General features: G+C 51.6%; 1 protein-coding gene across 5 annotated transcripts in view; it reads left to right on the plus strand.

The window, feature by feature from the left end:
* The window catches only part of ZHX2 (zinc fingers and homeoboxes 2), a 164,095-nt gene that overhangs the window by 56,364 nt on the left and 87,387 nt on the right, over positions 1 to 20,344 (plus strand). For 3 of the 5 annotated variants that reach the window (XM_040494347.1, XM_040494344.1, XM_040494346.1), the window contains exon 2: positions 17,092 to 17,162. The gene's annotated coding sequence lies outside the window, so the exon portion shown is untranslated. Of the gene's footprint in view, positions 1 to 15,320; positions 16,860 to 17,091; positions 17,163 to 20,344 lie in introns of those variants that run through there. The other 2 variants (XM_040494348.1, XM_040494345.1) reach the window with 1 other exon arrangement.

Below are 20,344 nucleotides of genomic sequence, written 5' to 3' on the forward strand. Positions count from 1 at the left end.
TTTTTTTTTTTATGTCGTACTCAGGCCTTAAATAACCTTTACCCCGTGGTGGCTTCCAAATAGATGAAGCCTGGTAAAATTACAATAACATCAACAACAATAACAAGCTTTTGTAGACTTCCATTTAATTAAAAGACCTTGTTATTTTAGCCTCAGGAAAAATCTCTGGGCTAAGATACATGGTGAGTTTGTTTGGCTCTGTTTGAGAAGCCAAGGAATGTGGTACCCAAGAGCATGCAAAATAATAATAATAGTAACAGTGTTAAATTAAAAGAGTTAAGGCACTCGGAACAGGGCCTGGCGCATGAACGTTAGCTGTTGTTTTTATGATCAGTTTCTAGATAGACAGACCCAGGCACAACGAGGCTATGATGTACCCAGTAGTGGAATCGGCTCCCGTGTGCTCTGCGATATTCCCGGATGCTGCTCTCAAAAGGAATCTATGTTCCAAAGTGATGTTCAGGTGGACAGGAAGGCTGCTGCCAGGGCTGGGTCCCTATGAAATGCTCCTTTTCGGCCGGCCAGCAATCGCCACGTGTCTCCCTTGCAAATTTGTTTTCTACCTGAGGTCTGGGAGCAGGCCACCCCAGAGCCTGTCCTCTCTCCACTGCCTCCCGCCCCAGGGGCTCCCCCTCTGTCCATCATCTTTTGCTCCTTCCCATTCTGGGAGGTAGAGCACAAGCCCCGCCTCCACCACCTCCTCCTCCCCTGACCTCCACCCTCCTGGCACTCTTCTCCAAAGGGCTTCTGCAGCAGGGCCACCATGGGCACCATGGAAGGGCACATGACCTCATCTGCCCCAGGTGACTCCTCACATGTAAGTCTTGCCCCCCCCCCGTTGAGTAGATGGAGACAGAGGGAGGCCTTGTCTTGTACCTGGTGACTCTCGCTGCCCGGTGTTCCTGGCCCAGGGCCAAGCCAAGAGCAGGTGCCATGACATCATACGACTGACTTCTGAAACAATCACCACAATCATCCCTACAACCCACCTTTGCCAATGGGTGGTGAGCTCATCCAAGTCAACCCTTTGGGGAGCTCACCTCTTATTACAAAGGTGCCATGGCTCAGAACAGCCCAGACCCCCCAAGTGTCCCCCCAACACATTCTGAGCCTTGAGCTTGGCAAATCAGTGTCCTTTGAAGGTGGTTCCACCTTTCCCATCTGTGGAACCAGGAATGTGACTTACCTTAGAAATATAACTGGGGAGGCAGGGGACAGGTGTTGAGAGTAAGGGACAGTTATACCGTAATGTGCCCAGTTTGCTTTTTGCCTACAACCTGACAGTGAGGACAGCTCCAGAAAAGGGCTTCCAAAGGTGTCTTAAGCAAGGGTCATGTCCCTGAGATCGATAGGAAAGGTCTGCCGCGGGGATCCTGTGGAAACAAAGGTTCACTTTGGGCTGAGTCAGTTCTGTGAGTGTGGTTACAGTTTGTCCCCAAAGAGGAATGAACAAGTGAGTGAGCCTTTGGGTGAAACCTCATCATCTCCTGGCCAGAGTGCGTGTGTCGTTGTATTTGTGTATATGTGTGTACATGTGTGCCTTGGGAGGGGAGCTTGCAGACCCAGCCACCCCGAAAAAGACAATCCTGCTTTGAAGCAGATATAATGCTCATTCCTTTGCCTCTTGCTGTCCCTCACAGGGCCCCCAAATTTGTTTCAGCCCAGTGACTCCCTCCACTGACCTGAATTTAATTATTTTATTCTTCATAAAGAGAACACCTCCCCCCCCGCCCCGATTCCCACCCCACCCCCAAAATTAACTGACCTCTCCTCACTAAGTGTTCTAACAACACGGTTTTGTGTGGGAAGAGACGTGGGCTCTGTTCACAGGCCCTGTCTGTCCACAGGCCCCGCCGTTGATCTGTTAAAATGATGAAAATTTGACAAGGCAAGGGCGGGTGGAGGTTGGGAGGGTGTTTTCCCTAGATCCCCGATATTTGGGTTTTGTCCAATAAAATACTCTCCTGGGCATCAGAGAAAGAGGAAATGGACAACGTCTGTCTCTTCAGAGACCGATGTTGGCCTGCTGGCGGAGGCTCAGGAGTGGCCTGTGCACCTGCCCCCAGCCCCCTTCTTTCCCTATCCTCCTAGTGGCCCGGGGTAGGGTGGGAGCCAAGAGACTTTCAGTGTGCATATCCCGGGAGAGGAGGCAGGTTTAGTAAGCCGACTGGCTGCAGTTCCTGAGTGATTGTTATGCATCCTGGGGCACAGCTGAAACCTGTTTACCGAGGCCACTACCCAGCCCCCGCCCCCGCCCCAGGATCTCTTCGTGGCCGTGTGCATGGGGGGACCCAGAGGCTGTAACCTGAAGTCACCAGATTGGACAGAATTTCCCGCAAAGCCCCGGGTCATGTGGTGGCTTGCCAGGAAGCAGTGGAGAGGAGGGACAAGGGCCATTCTGGGGTTTTGCAAAGTGGGGACGTGGGGGTCAAGGGCGGGAAAGGCATCTGTCCCCCCTGCTAGAGGCCCCAGGGAGCCTGGTGCTGCCATTCACCAGCTCTGTTCCTGGCACATCCCTGTGGCTCTGATCTCCACTTCCTCATTGGAAAACACGGGCTCAACAATACCTGCCTACAGAGTGAGCGGCTCTGGAGCCAGGCATTTCTAGCTCTGCTCCTCGATTGCTGTGTGACTTTGGGCAAGTTACTTCACCTCTCTGGGCCTGGTTTTGCTTGCCGTATTCACGTCCCGTGGTTGCTGTAACAAATGACCGCAAACTTGGTGGTTTAACACAACAGAAATTTCATCTCTCACCGTTCTGGAGTTCATGAATCAAGTGTCAGCTGGGCCATGCTTCCTCTAGAAGCTCTAGGACAAATTTTTTCCTTGCTTCTTCCAGCTTCTAGAGGCCATTGACGTTCCTTGTGGCTGCCTCCGTCTTCACATCACCATCTCTTCTGTCTGTGTGTCTCTCTTCTGGGTGTCTTATGAAGACACTTGTCATTGGATTAGGGCCCATCTAGATAATCCAGGGTGATCTTCTCTTGAGATCCTTAACTTAATCACGCATGCAAAGACTCTTTCCAAATAAGGTCACGCTCACAGGTTCTGGGGACAAGGACATGAACCTATTATTTTGGGAGCAGGGCACAATTCAACCCACTGTGAATGACTAAAGTCCTTCAGCCAATGCCCACAAACACTCACCGTTTGCTCTTCTCATAATCCTCACCAATCCACCGTTGACTTCGGGGAGCACCACGTTGCACCCTCCAAGGGGCACCTGCCCCATTTTGGTGGCTGCAAATGGCCCCTCTAGAGTTACACATGAGCACGTGCTCGCGGACCCCTGCGTGGTGCTGCTTCTTGCCACGTCAACCGCCGCCCCCCAGTCCAAGCCCCTGTCCCCTCTCGAGTGGACCATGGCAGTGCCACTGGCTGCCCCTCCCCCCGCCCTCCCTCCACTTTCTGCACACACCCCACAACTGTCTCCTCTCCCCACAGCTGCTTTTCCAAGTGATGGGTCCGATCCTGTCAATTGCCTGCCTCCAGCCCTCCACTCGTCCCCCCTTCTCAGAGCAGCGGCCAAAGCCCTCATGGCAACCCCAAGGCCCCCCCATGATCACCTGCCCTCTGCCCCCTGGCTCTCTGGCTCAGCCCGGAACACACACACACACACACACACACACACACACACACACACAAACGCACACACGCACGCACTGGCATTTGCACAGGCCGTTCGCTTAGCCTAGAACACTCCTTCCCAGTGGTCTGTACTTTCCTCCCTTGTTTCATTCAGGTTCTGCTTCAAAGTCAGTCCCTCAGAGGGTCTTCCCTGACCACCACAGGGTCGTAGCTAAACTAGCACCCCATCCATCTCCGTTCCCTCACCCTGGTTTTTCTTTAAAGCACACAGTGTGCTTGGCACTATACGTTTATTTGCTTGTTGAATGGTCTGCTCTCCTCATTACGCTCAACTCCATGAGAGGAGGGAGGGTGATCAAGCCCTGCTGAATCCCCAGCCCGGGCACATGTGAGGCACGTGGTAAACGTTTCTGGGATGAGGGGATCTTACCGGCCAGGCTTTGGCTCTGTATGCATGACCTAGTATCTCCCAACAACCACCAACGATGGTGTTGTTCTACCCTCACTTGTTGGAGGTACAGAGAGAGTAAATAAATGTCCCCTCTCCCCATGGGGAGTGATGTCAGCAAGATCCGAGCTAACTAGCCTTACTCCAGAGCCGACTTTCTGAATCACCATCTGTCATGAGGCAGACATGAAAGACTAGGTGAAAGGCCTTTGGAAGTGAAAACATGCTACGTGGAGGAAGCAGAATGAAAGGCAGTAGCTGAGCTCTAGCCGAACAGATCGCTCCACATTGCTTTGGGTCACCTTGTTTAATTTTTTTAATTTTGAGAACCATTTTTGGCTGCCTCCCTGGATGATATAATGTGAAGTGGTAAGAAAGGTGTCTGTGAAGTATCGTGGTTCTCGTCTACTACTGTCCTACGTGGGTGGTCTAGAATGTTCTAGAAATGGGGCATGCATGCATAAAGGTGTCCTTTCTTCCAAAACAGTTCAGTCCATTTTTCTGCCATCGGTGAACATAGCATATTGATTAGGATAAAATATCTTGGTGTGGGGCCGTGCAAAGAGCATACTTCCAACTCTACTGCTAAAAACACCCTGGGGCCTTGAATCATAATAGCAGCTCTTCCCCCAGGTGCTAGGCACATTCCAAGCTTTATACTTATTGACTCATTTCATTCCCCTAACCACCCTTGGGAGTAAGCACTCTTAATAACCCCAGTTAATCCCCATCACAGAGACACAGACATGTTAAGTAACTCGGCCAAAGTCACCCAGCTAATAAATGGCAGAGCCAGGATGTGAACTCAGGCCGTCTGTCTCCTGAGGGTGAGTTTTAACCAACTCTCTTTCGTGACTCAGCTTCATCTGTAAATTATGGGGGAATGCATCCAATCATGTTTCCAGCTTGAAATATCTATACTTTGAGGTGGAGAAGCTGATAGTAGTTTTGAGTCACTGGTGTGAATGCAGAAGATGTAGGCGAGCAGGGCTGGAAGCAGGGCTGAAGCAAGGAGATCACAAGGGAAGGTCCAAGATGTGGGCTCCTGTCTGTCATGTCCCGGCTCGCATCTTGCTGTCCCGTCATTTGCTACTTTTCTTGCCTTGACGGTTTGCGGATATAAGAACACACAGGTGCGTATCTGCCCCCAGACGGCTTTCCCCTGTGTGTGGGAAAAGGAAAACGAAACTCTTATGGTCGACTCGGCCTCACATCTCTTTTCTTGTTTAATTCACACAGAAACCCTGTGTGGACAGGCAGGGAGAGTCCCATTTTACAGATGAGGAAACAGACAGAGACAGGTTGAGAAAACAGATCTCAAGGTCACATTTCCCTCCTCCTGCCCTCCTACGAGTATTTCCTGGGTCCTTCCTCGGGGGTTTTTCCTACCTTCCTGTATGCAAATACCTTTGATTGCTCCCAGCCACCTCCCACACTGTTGCCACCACTAGATTGGTAATAAATACCCATCATGAAGACAGCTGTCCTTTATTTAGTGCCTCCGGCGTGTCAGGAACTATGCCGGGGGCTGTCGCATTTTGTTTGCTTCTACTCCCCACAATACCCCTCTGAGATGTAGCCTTATGATGCCCATTTTATAGATGAGGTGCCTGAGGCCATATCCCCACGCTGACCCTTGCATACAGTCACACAGCTAGGAAGTGGTAACCCCAGCATCCCTATGTATTAACCCAGGTTGTCTGATGTCCCTTCCCCCCTCCCCTGGGGGACTCGTGGTCATGGACGATGTCCAGTCTCCTTGGCATGGTGTGTAGGGCCCCCACTCCCCGGCCTCTGCCCCTCTATCCCACACGCTAGCTCCACTGTCCTCACTGGCATCCACTCTTAGCCACCTGCAGCTCTCTGCTCAGGCCATGTCCTTCCTTGGGACCTCACCCCTCTGTTCCCTTCCCTGGAATTCCCACTCCCTCCCACTTCTGACTGGTGATTTCCCACCCAGTCTTCAGAGAGCGGGCCAAAGCCACCTTCTTCACGAAGCCTCCTTCATGCAGACCCGCTATCTTCTGTCCCCTTCTCCCCACCCAAGCGTCACTGTGTCCCAGGGCACCCTGTACCTCTCTCCATTCTGGCATAGCTCACAGGGTGTCTCCCACAACTAATGCAGCCTGTGGATCTGAGGGACATAGGACAGCAAGGAGCAGTATGGCTTATGGAAAGAGTGGCGAATTCGTGCCCCGCCAAAGGGCATTCTGATTCCTTGTTGTTGTTGTTTTAAGTTTTTATTTTTTTTTTTGAGGAGGGAGGCAGAGCCAGAGAGAGAGAATCCCAAGCACGCTCCGGGCTGTCAGCACAAGCCCAATGCAGGGCTCGAACCCATAAATGGTGAGAGCATGACCTGAGCTCAATCAGACACTTAACCTACTGCGCCACCCAGGCACCCCTGATTCCTCATTGTTTTTAAAAACACCATGCCAGCCAGCCCAACAAAACAACTTTGTGGGTATTTGAAACCTGAGCCACAACTGTGAGACTCCTGGGAGCCCCTCAGGATTTTCTACATTGTCAGTGCTTAAATGAGGGAGTCAGGGAGGGAGGAAGAAAGGATTTACTTTCCTAAACCTGGCAGTTTGGTATATTCTATGTATGGTATATTATACCATTATTATATTATGTATTACACCAGACTGCCATAACGAAGTGCCACAGACAGGGTGGCTTAAACAACAGATACTTATTTTCTCACAGTTCTGAAGGCTGGAGCTCCAAGATCACGGTTCCAGCCCATTCTGTTTCTGGTGAGGACCCCCTTCCTCACTTGCAGACAGCCACTTCCTGCTGCGTCCTCACATGGCCTTTCCTCAGTGCATGATACAGAAAGAGAGAGAGCAAGCTCTCAGGTGTCTCTTCTTACAAGGACACTAGTTCTGTGGGATCAGGACCCCATTGTTAATGACCTCATTTAACCTCCCTTAGAGGCCCCCATCTCCAAATGGCCTCCGTCCCACTAGGGGTCAGGACTTCAACATACGAATTTGGGGGAGACAGGCATAAACATTCAGTCCGTGACACATGGCATTCCAGATCACTTGATCCTGTGTCCTTACTATGGGGATTCTGGAAACACTGAAGGCAAGCAGGACAGTCCAGTGGTCCAAAGCATGGGCTTTCAAATCAGTGAATTTCAAGTTTGAAACCTAACCCTGACACTTATTCTCCAAGTGACTTAGCCTACAGGGCCTCAGATTCCTCACTGTAAAATGGGGCCACGACACGAACCACACAGGGTTGGAGGATTGAGATTAATGCATATCCACAGTGCCTGACAGCACCCCTGTGTGAGTTCGGGGAACACTCACGGAGCACACCTCTGTTCTGGCCGCCCTGCCAGGTGCTGGGAATCGGGTGGTGAGCAAGATAAGCAGATCCCTCGTTCTCACACTTACTGGACGAGCCAGATAATAAGTGAATATGTGATCAGATAACCAACAGGTCAGTCATTTGAGGACAGGGCATGGGCCTTGAGGAAATAAACCAGGTGGTAAAATAAGGGCACCTGGGGAGGTGACTTTGTCAAGAAGCTGACGGCCACACAGAGACTCAGGGCGGAGTATTCCAGTCGCGGGAAGAGGACGCACGCAGACTGCAGGTGGATACGCTCGGTGCCTGCATGAGCTGTTAATACTTGTTGTGATTGTTGTGTTTATTCTTGTGTGTGGCCCCACCTTCGGAGTCCACCTCGCTTGTAGGGACACAAGACCTCTGCCCAGCCCTTCAGGGTATAGTGCCCCCTGAACTGGGCCTTCAGAGGAGGGCAGCTCAGCGAAGGCTGGAGTGGGCAGAGGGGAGGGTGTGTGGGGAGGGAGGCCAGCATTCCAGAGGAGGGGGAGTGTGGCTAAAGAGCCTGGCATCTGAGAGGGACCCTCGAAGACTTCCCCGGCCAGCGCCAGGTCTAAAAGAAATGCCCAGGGCGCCATTGGGTGACCTCAGTGTGGGCTGACAAGGGCAGTGGCGGCCTCCGTTGTCACGGCGGGCTGGGCAGGTTGTCAGTTCGAGAGAATTAGCTCCCCTCTCAAGATGTAAGGCCCTGGGCAGAAATCCAGCTTTGTGAGTCACAACCAGATGCACATCTTGTCAGAGAAAACCGTGGCCACAGAGCACTGGTCATGGTTTCCTGGAAACTTCCTGAGCGTCGGGGGAGGGGGGCCCTCTGAGGATATAGGTGCCAGCCACAGCTGAGAGTGGAGGATGTGCCGTGGGCAGGGCCCAGGCTGGAGGCCTGGGGCTGCACCTTCCGGGGTCCACAGCCAAGCCTTCCAGGGGGGCCCCCCCCCCCCCCCCGCCGGAAGAGTCAGAGCCTAAACGAGGCCAGTGGACTAGCTGAGGCCCGTTTGGGGTCTCTGTCTCCCCTCCCACAGCCGGCCTCCTCAAGCAGGCCCGCATGCCCCTTGTGTGGGTGCAGGAAGAGCACTTATATGGGGAGAGGTGCCCCTGAGTCCCCATCCCACCACCATGGATTCAAATCCAAGGACTTCCACTAATAGAGCCTCTCTGGCCCTCAGTTCTCTGGTCTACCAAGCAATAGGATAAATTGGGAGCTCTCCAAGGTTCCGCCCAGCTGCAGTATTCAGACACTTCCTTCGTTTTCCTCCGTCTAGATAAAAGAAACTGAAGCCTAAGAGAAGGGGTTTGCTCGGAGTCAACCCAGTTGAAGGTGGGACCGGAGCTCCTGCTCTGGCCAGATCTGCACCGTTTCTCCAATGCCCGGCCTTCTCTCCTCAGTCTCCCTCACCCTGGACACCTCTTTCCCTCTGTTCTTTCTACCTGTGCTTCCCGCCTGCCAGACAGAGGTTTTCAGCTACTCCAAGAAAGATGTTCCCACCTGGGGGGTGGTAGGTCTCAAATCAGAACCAAGATGGAAACATCTGTGTGTTCTCACCAGTATTAAGCAGGCAGGGCCTCGTCTGGCCACCTCCTGTCTGAATCCTACACATCCTTCAATCCAGCTTCAATAACACCTCCGCCAGGAAGCCCTCTGGCAGATCACTCCAGCCAGAGCTGTCACCTTCCCAAGCCTTCCTTCCCCATGCACGCCACCTTATAATCCTGCCATTGGCATTTTCACTTACTTTTGTTGTGATTACTTGTGCATACATCATAGCTCTTCTATGCAATTTCCAACTCACTGAAATCAGTAACCAAATTGCCTACCACCAGCCTCCCTTGGACATCTGGTGCAGTGTTTGTATTCTGAGTGTTGGGTAGATAATTGTGGAATAAATGGAGTTTTCTTTCTTCATTGCAGAAGGGTTCTTTCCTTTCAGAATGAATGGCTGGGCGTGTAAGAGCATCTGTTCTAGAACTACAGTGGGTTGAATCTTAGCTTTGCCATCTGCACACTGTGAGACCTTGGGCAAGTTACTAACACTTTTGCACCTCAGTTTCCTCACTTGTAAAAGGAGGCTGACTGTAACCACCCCACCAACCAGGGTGGCTGTGCAGGTACAGTGGCCTGCATAGACTTGCGTCAATAAATGAAGTTGTTAAATTTCAGTGGCCCTCTATGCAAATTTTTATTTGATGTTTTGGAATATAGCACAGCCTTGCAGGGTTCAAGTTTGGATTTAGATAAGGTGCCAAATCCTTTTTAATCCTTGCAGTCACTGAACCTGCTTTCGGGTATTTGGTACCCGTTGTAGAACCTCCCCAGGTCCCTGGAGTAGGAGCGGGGAGGGAGGGATGGGGCCCCGAAGCTAGCGTAACTGCTCGCCAGCCTAGGACTAACAGCTACATTAAGCGCTTTTATTCAATTCATGTGACTCCACAAATTTGGAATGTGTTAGGGAGAGTTTTTCCAGCTATGAGTCAGTACATTTATGCTCTCTCACACACACATAAAAAAATTTTTTTAAAGAAAAAGAGTTTAGCAAGAATCATTTATGAGTGCAAAGTGGAAATCTGTGGAAATTTTATTTTGACCCTGAAGGCAAGTAATACTTAAGAATTTAATAAAGGGCTTGAAACAGGATGCAGTAGAGAAAAAACACAGCTAACTGCCTTTTCCTTCCTTCTGTATTCTCAGCCACTGTGTTTCACAGAGGAAGGTCTAATTTGCATGGGTTTATTAAGCACCTCCTGGATACCCAGATTTGTGCTAAATATGGTGGGGAAGAGAGGAGAAGCAGAACCAGCATTTATTAGGCACCTGTTGTGTGCCAGATAACCGTGATGGGAGGGGAAGAAACAGGTCTTCACTTCAAGAGGCAGTGTTGGAGAAAATGGAACAATTGTATTCAGACACATGGGTTCAAACCCCAGCACCCTATATTCGTAATACCATCTAATCCCCATCATATCCATTATATGGATGACAAAACTAAGGCTCGGAGAAGGTAAAACATTTGTCTGTGGACACAGAACTCTTAAATGTTAGAAACCATATTCTAAACTGAGTGTTTCCGTCTCCCTATCAGGGTTAATGTCCCTAGGAGCTGGATAGGAGCTGTTTCCCACCAGGGAGGGAGGCAGACACACTCGTTCTCGGAGATCGTGTCTGCATATCATAACCAGGTACAACCTTCCTGCAGACCAGTCTCTTCAGCCACCTTCTGTCACTTGCTTTTAAGTCCTGCAGTTAGGGATTATCAAGAACCTGCTTCTCATTCAGGCTGATCCTCTTTGCTGTTGTTGTTTATTTTAAATAAAGAAACCACCGCCCACCCAGAGGGCTTGTGTTTCTAGCTCACTTTCCTCTCTTTTGCAAGGGCTCATTTTCATAGAATCCCGATCACCAGGGAGCTGTGTTTTTCCCTCTGAAACATGAGCTGTAATCAAAGGTGTATTCATCCCCAAACATCTGCCAGGAGCCACCTGAGCCAGGGTTCCCCAAAGCCTCGAGGCTGAGGCCAGGTTCCCGGGGACAATTTTTCCCTACACAAATCAGATTGCCCTGTGGTTGTCCTTTGTAAAGATGGCAGGGTCCCAGGCAATGCCTCTCAGATTGCTGGAGGATGTGAAGGGGACCCCGGGGTAAACAGGATTCCACTGTCCGTTCGGCAGCTACTTTTGAGGGCCACCATGTGCCAGGTACGGCAGGCATGGAGAATCCCATCACTCACAGGTATAAGGACCCGACTCCTTGAAATGCCTGCAGGGCTCTGAAAAGTCTGGCCCTTGCTGTTTCTCTGGCCTGCTTGGCTATGGCCACTCCAGCCCGCTTCCGGTATCTGTGTCCAGCAGGGCTCCACACGCACCCTTCTCCAGCTTTTTCGTCTTCCTTCCCCTCTTCGCCTTTCAGATGTGCCCCCCTCTGCTATACTCCCGTGTGCCTCTCCTGGTGCTCTTGCTGCCATTGCCATGTGCTTTGTTGGCACCATAATGTCTTCGAAGTCTCTATCTCCAGCCCCATTGCAAGGGCTCACCTTACCTCCCCAGCCCTGGTCCATAGTGCCCATTGTTGGAAGAATGAGGACAGTAGTAAGCAAAACAGACCGTGCCCTGCCCGGTGCTGGGCACGTCTTCCTCGAGTGTTCATTGTGCTTAACAGTTTTGAAGAGGAAATATTTGGGAACAAATACAGATCAATTCTAGAGCAGAATTCAGCGTTCTCATTCAAGACGTCAAGCTGCACCCACACACCACAGGGAGGTTATGAACTCAGCATTCTCTGTACTCTTGGGGGTCTTAGTAGAAGAGTAGGTTGGGCTTGGGGGAGAGGTAGCCCAGTTTGCCAGCAACTCCAGCCATGGAGCCAAAGTTTAAGAGGCCAGTATGGGGGGGAAAATGGAAGGACTATCCAGTCAGGCCAGAGTTCAAAACCCCAGTGCTGGACTTTCAACTCTTGTGACATGGGGCAGTGTATTTGATCGCTCTGAGATTCAGGTTTCCATCTATAAAATGGGTACATGAATACATGCTCCTCAGATTTGCCGTGAGAGAGAGAGAGAGAGACGGCCCCTGGAGGACTCAGCTCAGTACCTGGCACAGAACAAGAACTCGGGAAATGGTGGCCGTTGCATTAGCCACTCACTAGTGATGCTCTTTTTGAATTAAAGGCTGTTGTTGGTGATCAAGGTGAAACGTTTTCTGGAGCAGAGACAGGCAACTTAAAACTATACTTCCAGCTTACAGAATGATGGCTTCTCAGAAGTGACTTGTAGCTTCCCACCTTCTTTGTACTTGACCTTTGTCTCATGTCCAGCCTGGACTGGCCCCAGCCAGAGCCCGTCACCCCCTCCCCTTTATTCCATGGGTTCCTTGCCCTCTCCTCAATATGAGGCCATCACCGCAGGACATAATGACCTGCTTACCAGACCTGGAGTTTCTTACTCATCTGCTAAATGTTTGCTGAATGAAGAAATGGAATGGAATAAGTTGTGTTAGTGGGGGTGACCGTGGAGGGTGGGGGGTGTTTTTCTCCTACAAATGGTTCAAGTAGCTTCCCCCCCTTTCCTCCTTCAGGTGTCTAGCAATCCAGGAGGCTTCAAGTAGGCCACAAGGGAAACAGCAGGGGAGCTGGAGGGAAGATCCCATGGGCAGATTTTTCCTTATTGGGATTTTGCTCCATATGACCAACACTTTCTGGTGAAAGGAGTCCTGAGCCAGGAAGACTGGAAATACGTGCACGTGTCGAGGCTGAAGAACGTTGAAACGTCCCTTAATTCATTTATAATGCTCCTAACGGGAGCTGCCGTCTTCCTCACGCAGGAACGGTGCTCGGCACCAAGGTGTCCGTTCCCTGGTGCGGCCCAACGAGGAGGTTCTGATAGAACCCCACTTGGTTGGTGAGGAATCCAGGGTCCCAAGGAGTCGAGTCCTCGGTGTGAAGGCACAGCACGAGGGTGTGAGACTCAGACTCAGAAGTCCTGTCTCCTAGACCAGCGCTGTTCCCCATGCTGGTTAGGACCAGGTGTCTTGCAGGCTGGGTCCGAGGGTAAACAGGGAAAACAGGACTGATTCACGGAGACCCCTCCCAGCTCTGGCAATAATTCGCTGTGCAGCCCCATTGCAAGTTGCTCTGCTTCCCTCTGCTCAAGAATCACCTGGCCAGCGGAGGAGAGTGATAAATGTCAGTAATAGTAGCTACGATACCTGCTGACAAGATTCTAAGCGTTTTATGTGTTGCCTCCCTCAGTCCTACAGGGTAAGTTGGGGTTAATTAGGGGAAGGGGGAGGACAGGGCATTGAAGGAAGAGACTAAGTGTAGCCGTGTGGCTGCCTAAAGGATGATAGACGGATTCAAGAAGCTTGGCAGTCAGGGATCCCAGAACACACTGGAGTGAGGCGAGGCAGGGAGAGATGAGCCGATCTGGACCTTGGAAGCCTTGGGGTAAGGAGTGTGGTCTTTATCCTGAGACAAATGAGGCATCTATTAGCTTCTTCCCCCACCCCATACTACCTCTATCACATTGTCCTTTCTCAGACTCAGTCCATTATTGATTTTTTAAATGTTTATTTTTTATTTTGGCAGGGGGGGGGGTGGGTAGTGGTGTTGGTGAGGGCAGAGAGAGAGGAGACGAAGAATCCCAAGCAGGCTCTGCAATGTCCATGCAGAGCCTGACGTGGGGTTCTATCTCACGAACCGTGAGATCATCACCTGAGCCAAAATCAAGAGTTGGACCCTCAACGGTCAGTCTATTTTTTATCTTCCTCCTTTTTTATACTGTGAATTTCCTAAAGGTAGGGACTGGGTCTTCTTTTTTTATGTCTACCTGGTGCTTAGCACAGAATCAGGTACTTAATATAGACTGTTAACCAAGGGGCGCCTGGGTGGCTCAGTCAGTTAAAATCTGACTTCAGCTCAGGTCACGATCTCACGATTTGTGATTTCTAGCCCCACATCGTGCTCTGTGCTGACAGCTCAGAGCCTGGAGCCTGCTTCGGATTCTGTGTCTCCCTCTCTCTCTGCCCCATCCCCGCTCATGCTCTGTTTCTCTCTGCCTCTCAAAAAATGAATGAACATTAAAAAAAATTTTTTTAAAGACTTAATCAAACGTTTAATGTAGTCAGTATTCAGTATTGACATGTTCGATATTCAGTAACTGTATATAGTATACATTATATATAGATATTAGTACCTATAATGCAACTTACATTCAGCTGGATGATTGTAATGATAACTGAAAATTCAAAAATCGCAGCACCTTGGGGGACAGTTGGGGGACAGCGGAGCCGTCACTCTCCATGCAACTCTGTAATAAAGCTCAATCCTAGTATTGAAACAAACACAGTTCAAAGGGCATGCTAGATTTTGAATTAAAAAAAAAAATCAATAACTTAGGGCCCGAGTCACTACAGGGGCTATATTTTAAAAAGGAAGAGGGGGGATTGATGGGAGGGGCTAGAGAAGGGTTGAGGCTGCGAAGGCAGGAGGGGACAACGCCTTTGTCAGAAGTTCCAGGTGAGGACAGCTGCAGCTGTTGCCACAGCGTAGCAGAGATGGGTGGTCTAGCCCTTGGCCTTTGCACAAAGATCCGTGAGGCCCGAGCAACAGGAGCTTCTAAGACAGCATGTGGCCACGCTGAGCCGAGAGGAGGAGTGTGGAGCACGTAGGGCGACTGGACAGCGAGGCCTCCAGGCTTGCCTTGCTCACTCAGGCTTCCCCAGGGGCCGGGGGGTGGGGGGGGGGGGCGGTGCTTTGCATCCGGCTGGCGTCACTGGGGCAGAGCATTCATGTACTGGGAGCGTTTGCCTGTGAACTGCTGCCACCTCCAGATTTTGTTGACATCCTTCCCCTATATACCCTGTGTGAGCTCATCTGCTTTATGGAAGCCAGTGCAGTAGAAGGAACGATACATAGGGTAATACGTGACTACCTGATAAGCCAAGAAGGCCAGCTGGCCAGTTTCCTTGGAGAAAGGTAACAGTCACACACCCTGTGTGGGCTGTGGACCATTTTCTTCTTGGTCCATGAGTCTATTCAGCAAACCCATTCTGTGAGCAGAGTGTAGAGCAAGGCCATGGAGAGTTAGGCACAACTAAGTGAGAGCATCATAAGCCTGTGACAGACATGATCTCTTTCCCCATCAGGAGCAGCTGAGCCGTCAGAGGACCTCAACCCCAGCCTGCCCACAAGCTGTGTGACCTCAGGAAAATCACTTAACTTCTCTGTGCCTCATTTTCCTCAACTGCAAAATAGCACTGATGACACTCTCCCAAGTTTTGTTGTTTTTTTTTTAATTTTTTTTAATGTTTATTTTTGTGAGAGAGAGACAGAGTGCAAGCAGGGGAGGGGCAGAGAGAAAGAGAGACACAGAATTGGAAGCAGGCTCCAGGCTTTGAGCTGTCAGCACAGAGCCCGAAGCGGGGCTTGAACTCACGAGCCTTTGAGCTCTGAGATCATGACCTGAGCCAGAGTCGGCCGCGTAACTGACTGAGCCACCCAGGCACCTCTCCCAAGTTCTTTTAAGCGATTAGTTAATGGATAAAAAGCTCTTTCTAAACTAAAATGGGCTTCACAGAGTATTGTCCCTCCCACAAGTCAGTGCCTGGAATACTAAGGCTAGCTGGTCTTCCAGGACCTTCTTTCACTGGATGGTTAGTTCTAAGTGCAGTGGGCAGGAGCCCCAAACTCCCTGCAATCCAAATAAATTAATCGCTGGGATTAACACAGAAGCTTGAATTCTCCTGCAGGAGGAAGGCCCAGAACCTTTAACTGGGAAATTTTGTGGGCCCTCACAAAAAGTGAGGAGGAGGAAATCAGTGTGCAGCATGCAACGCCTCCCTCTCTGAAGGCTCTCCAGGACACCCAGGACCCTCCCTCTCTGGGGCCTGAGGTCATCCCCCGGCCCCCCACTGCCCTTCCCCAGCCCTCCCACCCAGCTGGGCCTGCCCATCCCTTCCCCCTCGCATTCTGCTTCCCCGAGATCACGAGATCACGCAGTGGAAAGGAACACCGGCTTGGGAATCACACGAGCACGGGCTTGGCTCAGCTCTACCAGTCGCCAGCAGTAAGCGAGTTGTGGCCTCGTGAGCCTGTTTCCTCACCTGGAGAATGGGCTATGACTTCCTTCCTTCCACGGTTATTGACGGATATTACTATTCCTTCCGAGATTATGGATGAGAACCTGGCGGGCTTTAGTGTGCCCAGAAATCACCCGAGAAGCTTGTTGGGAGGCAGGTTCTGACGCTGTAGGGCTGGGTGGGGTCTGCGACGCTGTTCTCTCCACCAGCTCCCAGGTGACACGACTTCCCTCTTGAAGAACAAGAACCCAGAGCAGGTATATGACGGCAACTATTGCCATGAAGATTCTTTTTTCTCCCCAGTCAAAAGGTTCTTCCTTGCAAACAGGCATCGATGGATAAGAGAAACCTCTGCTCACCTCTGAATTCGTAGGGAAACAAGAAAAAACAAGTTTTGCTTTAGAGGCAGCCTGGGTGTGGGGAGTGAGGAGAGTGGCCTCCACGGCTCATCAGCACGCAGCTCCACGCGCACACGTGCGCCGCAGGTGGGCCTCCGCCGGCTGCAGAAACCTCTAGAGCTCAGGCCTCAACTTGCCATGCTGGGAACGCAGCCTCGGAGCCGGGCACACGCCTTATTCCTCCGGCTACAGCTCTCCAGAGGAATTTTCAAAGCCACACGGGGTTCGTTTGGCAGGAGCCTCCCAGGATATAAACACGCATTTGGGGCTTTTGCTTTAAGGACTGCGGTGCCTTTTTGACTGGAGGCCTGTGCCCAGGCCTCTTCCCCCTCACCTTCATCAAAATGGAACCACGGCCGGCCAGCCGCTGCTAGGAGCAGACACCAAAGACTCCAGGAGAGCCGGAGTGAGGATCGGGACACCTCCCCACCCCACCCCATCCGATCCTGCTTTTGGCTTCCCCTCCTAAAAGGCCTGCTTCCCAACAAGCTGCTGACTCACCCAGGGTGAGGGGCTTTTTGTTTTTCCCCTCTCCTCTCAGCATCCCCACAAAGCCCAGAGGTTTTGAGGTTGGTTTCACGAGCAGCTTTGTCCTTATCATTTACTTTCCTTTCTCCCCGCCCCCCCCCCCCCCCCGGTCTCCATCCCAGTCTCCCAGTCCTCCATCCCCCCTGGAAAGAGAGTTGGACACCCAGGTGGTTGGCCCGGCTTTTAACATTGAGTTTCTCCTCTTCGTAGGTCTTGACACACTGGCTGCTCTTGGAGTTCAAGCATACCAAGATTCCCAGGATGTAAGCAATCCGGGACTGGTGAGTGACAATGCGTTGGATGCAACCTCAGCTGGATTTCAAGAAGGGGAAGGGGATGAGTAGGGGGCGTGGGCGGCCGGTCCTGGAGCCTGTCCTGAGGGCGTCCGACTTTTGCAGCTTCAAACCGTTTCCCTCCAGATGCACCTGGAAATGGCACAGAGAAGCTAGGTGTGAGTCCCTCACAATTCAGAGGGGTCCTGCCAGTCCCTCCCTAGAAGCAAACAGAGTGTGTAGGTGGCTGGGCTTCCTTTCTCTGCTCAGATGCACCATCCTGAGGGCCTGGGCCTGGAATTGTTTTCAGGGAGCCTTTAACCAGGATTAGGGAGGTATTCTTAGAAGAGAGGGGACATTACCTGGTCCCCTCCAGTTTGTAACCCATCGCCCTGTGGAGACCTGAGGAGGTGAGGTGAGAAAGCCACCTTTGCACATATGAAGGGCTGTCATTGAAGAAAAGTGGGCAGCTGTTGGCTCAACCTAAGGAAAAATTCCTACCAGAAGAGGTACGCAAAGGTGACGTAGGTGTCCACTACAAGTAGTGAGTTCCCTGTCACTGGCAGAATTCAAGTGCAGGTTGCAGAAGCATCGGTGTTGAGGGAAGGAGTGGTTTTGACTAGTGTTTTACAGACTGTTCCATGATGACCTAGAACCCCCAGGGGTTCTAGGGTGAGGGGTAGTGGACTTAGGGAGAGTGAGGGGGCTTGTGAGTGTGCACATTCTCTCAGCGCTACCTGTTTGGTGTGGTTCTGCTGTAAAACGGTTTGGAAGTTGCTGGATGAGATGATCCTCAGCTCACTTGTCGTCCACCGGCCCCTGCTGTACCTGAACTACCACCTGACAGACACACATATCACAGCACGTCGTGAACGTGATGGGGTGGGCAGCTCTCCAAGCGTGGTGGGGGTTTTGGCCAGAGGCTCCTGTCCCATGCCAGGACCACCGAAAGATTAACCGGCTAGTCATACCATCTAGAGCTTTGATCCAGGCGACACAGACCCGAAAAGAAGGCATGGGGGACACTGGAGCCCCCCAGTCCCCCAGGCTGTGGGGGGACAGTGAGGGTGGCTTCCTAAGGGGGGTGGGGCACTTTGGCAAGACCAGTACCCCAGACTCAAGCTAGCGTGAGAAGAATTGCACCCAGACCCAGGTGGGGAGTACTCGAGAGGGACACCCACTGTGAAGGGGAAGGTCTGAGTAATGAGCCCCCAGGCTTCCTTTGTGCTTTGTCACTGGGCCTTCTTCCCCTGGGCCTGGGTCAGCTGCAGCTGTAAATATTTATCAACGGCCCCTGAGGGCAGGGTGCAGTGGGAGGCCAGAGATGGGGTTTTTCTTTAAGAAACTGACAGCATGGATAAGAATTGAGTTTGACAGTCGCTGTGCATAGGCTATCTGTTCAGCTGAGTCCTGAGCGCTGGGGGTGGGGGGGTGCTGGGGGCGGTGGAGAGGGGGTATTGAAGACCAGCAATGGGAACAGAGGGCTGAACAATGCTTTTGAGCCATGGCTTGATGCTTCCTTGGCAAATCTTCAAACAGGAGTGGGGCTTTGAGGACAGGAGCTGTGCTCTTTGATTCACAGGAGCTGGCACATAGTAGGTGCTCAGTAAGTCACTGTCAGGTGACTGAAAGGGAAAACAACGAGGAGGCACCCGGGGAGGTGATGTCTAGTTAAGAGGAGCGGGGCCCCCAGAATCGATCTTCCCAGGTTCAAATCTCGCCTCTTCCACTAGCTGCTGGGCCATAGGCCAGGACATAGTAAGTGCCAATAACCCTGAGCCCTATTTTTGTTCTACATGTGGGGCATGACCCTGAATTAAGGTTCAGTGTTGGGACGGGACAGTGTCCAGTGTTGGGGCAGGCTCAGTGATGGGACAGCATGAGTCAGAGGAGAGAGCTCTGGGCTGGGAGTCAGAAGACCTGGCTCAGCTGGAGGGTGGGGGGACAGGGAAGCAATCTCACCCCTGAGCCCACTCTCTAAGACGGTGATGCTGTGAGGAGGTGATCAAGGCGGCTCTATTTTTCCTGCTCTCCCTCTGATGGGCCATTGTAGTCCTGGCACCCTTCCAAAGGCAAGGGCAGCTCAGCCATTTATTACTTGTTGGGGGCCCTCCTGGAAAGTGGTCCAACGTCTCTGGACCTCCCTGTCCCCCAGTGAAAGGGAACCCAGTGCAAGCCTTCTTCTTTTGCAGAAATGGTCTTAACAACTTGAAAAGCACTGTACAAAAGATTCTGTTGATGCAGACAGAAAATCACTAAAGATGGGAGCTTGGGTAGCATAATCTCAAGCCTCCCAGCCGAAGCCCATTCCCTGTCCCCTCCCTGGTGACGCCGCCTCCACTGGGAGACCAGTTCTCCGAACGATGCAGGCACCACCCACTACACCAGGACCTGTAGCAGGTTCCAGATAAAAATTTGCACTTGCCTGAACTGGATGTAGCTGGCATCTGCCTAACTCCAAGCCTCAGACTCCACAAAATGCCCATATTTGCCCTGAAAGCAGGCCTAGGAGAGTCTGGAGGGCATTTCCAGGGAGGGCCCCTGTGGGCTGGTGTGGGTACACACCTGTAAGAGACACCGAGGCAGCCTTGATTGCCAAAGACTAGAGTCGGCTAAATGGGGGCGCGCTGCTGACACCTTCGAGCGGCCACCTCTGAAACCATGTCTGAGGCAGGATACAGTGGCCCAGGATGCTATCCGGGTTGTTCCGGTGTGGGCCAGGCGCCACAGGCAGAGAGGGTCCGGCATCTCCAAAATGGGTAAAGGAGTGCCTGCTACACGTGTGAGTCATGCAGGTGTGGGGAGCCAGGGACCCTAAGGAGAGCCAGCTGTGCAGAGAGGCAGGGTGATGGTGTTATAGGCAGGTTAGAATAGGGATGAGGGAACAATAAAAAACAGGATGTCATGCATTAAGCAACATTCAGCCTACAAGTAGTCAGGGACCTGACTAAAGAATAAAATGCCCAGGCTCCTTTTTCGTTTTTTGTTTTTGTTTTTTTGAGACCCACACATGCACGTAAGTGCCTTAAAGGACTGAGAACGACCCGTCCACCAGGGGTACTCAAGGGCACAGAGTATACTCGATATTCGGGGTATACTCCTGGCAAGTGCCAGGACACATGCATCAAGTGACCAAAACTAGGTATGTGCAAAGTCCCTCAAAGCTCCTCCAACATTAAAGGAAAAAAATC

The sequence above is a fragment of the Herpailurus yagouaroundi genome, unplaced genomic scaffold (assembly GCF_014898765.1).
Source record: "Herpailurus yagouaroundi ecotype Mexico unplaced genomic scaffold, PumYag 186, whole genome shotgun sequence".
Lineage (NCBI taxonomy): Eukaryota > Metazoa > Chordata > Mammalia > Carnivora > Felidae > Herpailurus > Herpailurus yagouaroundi.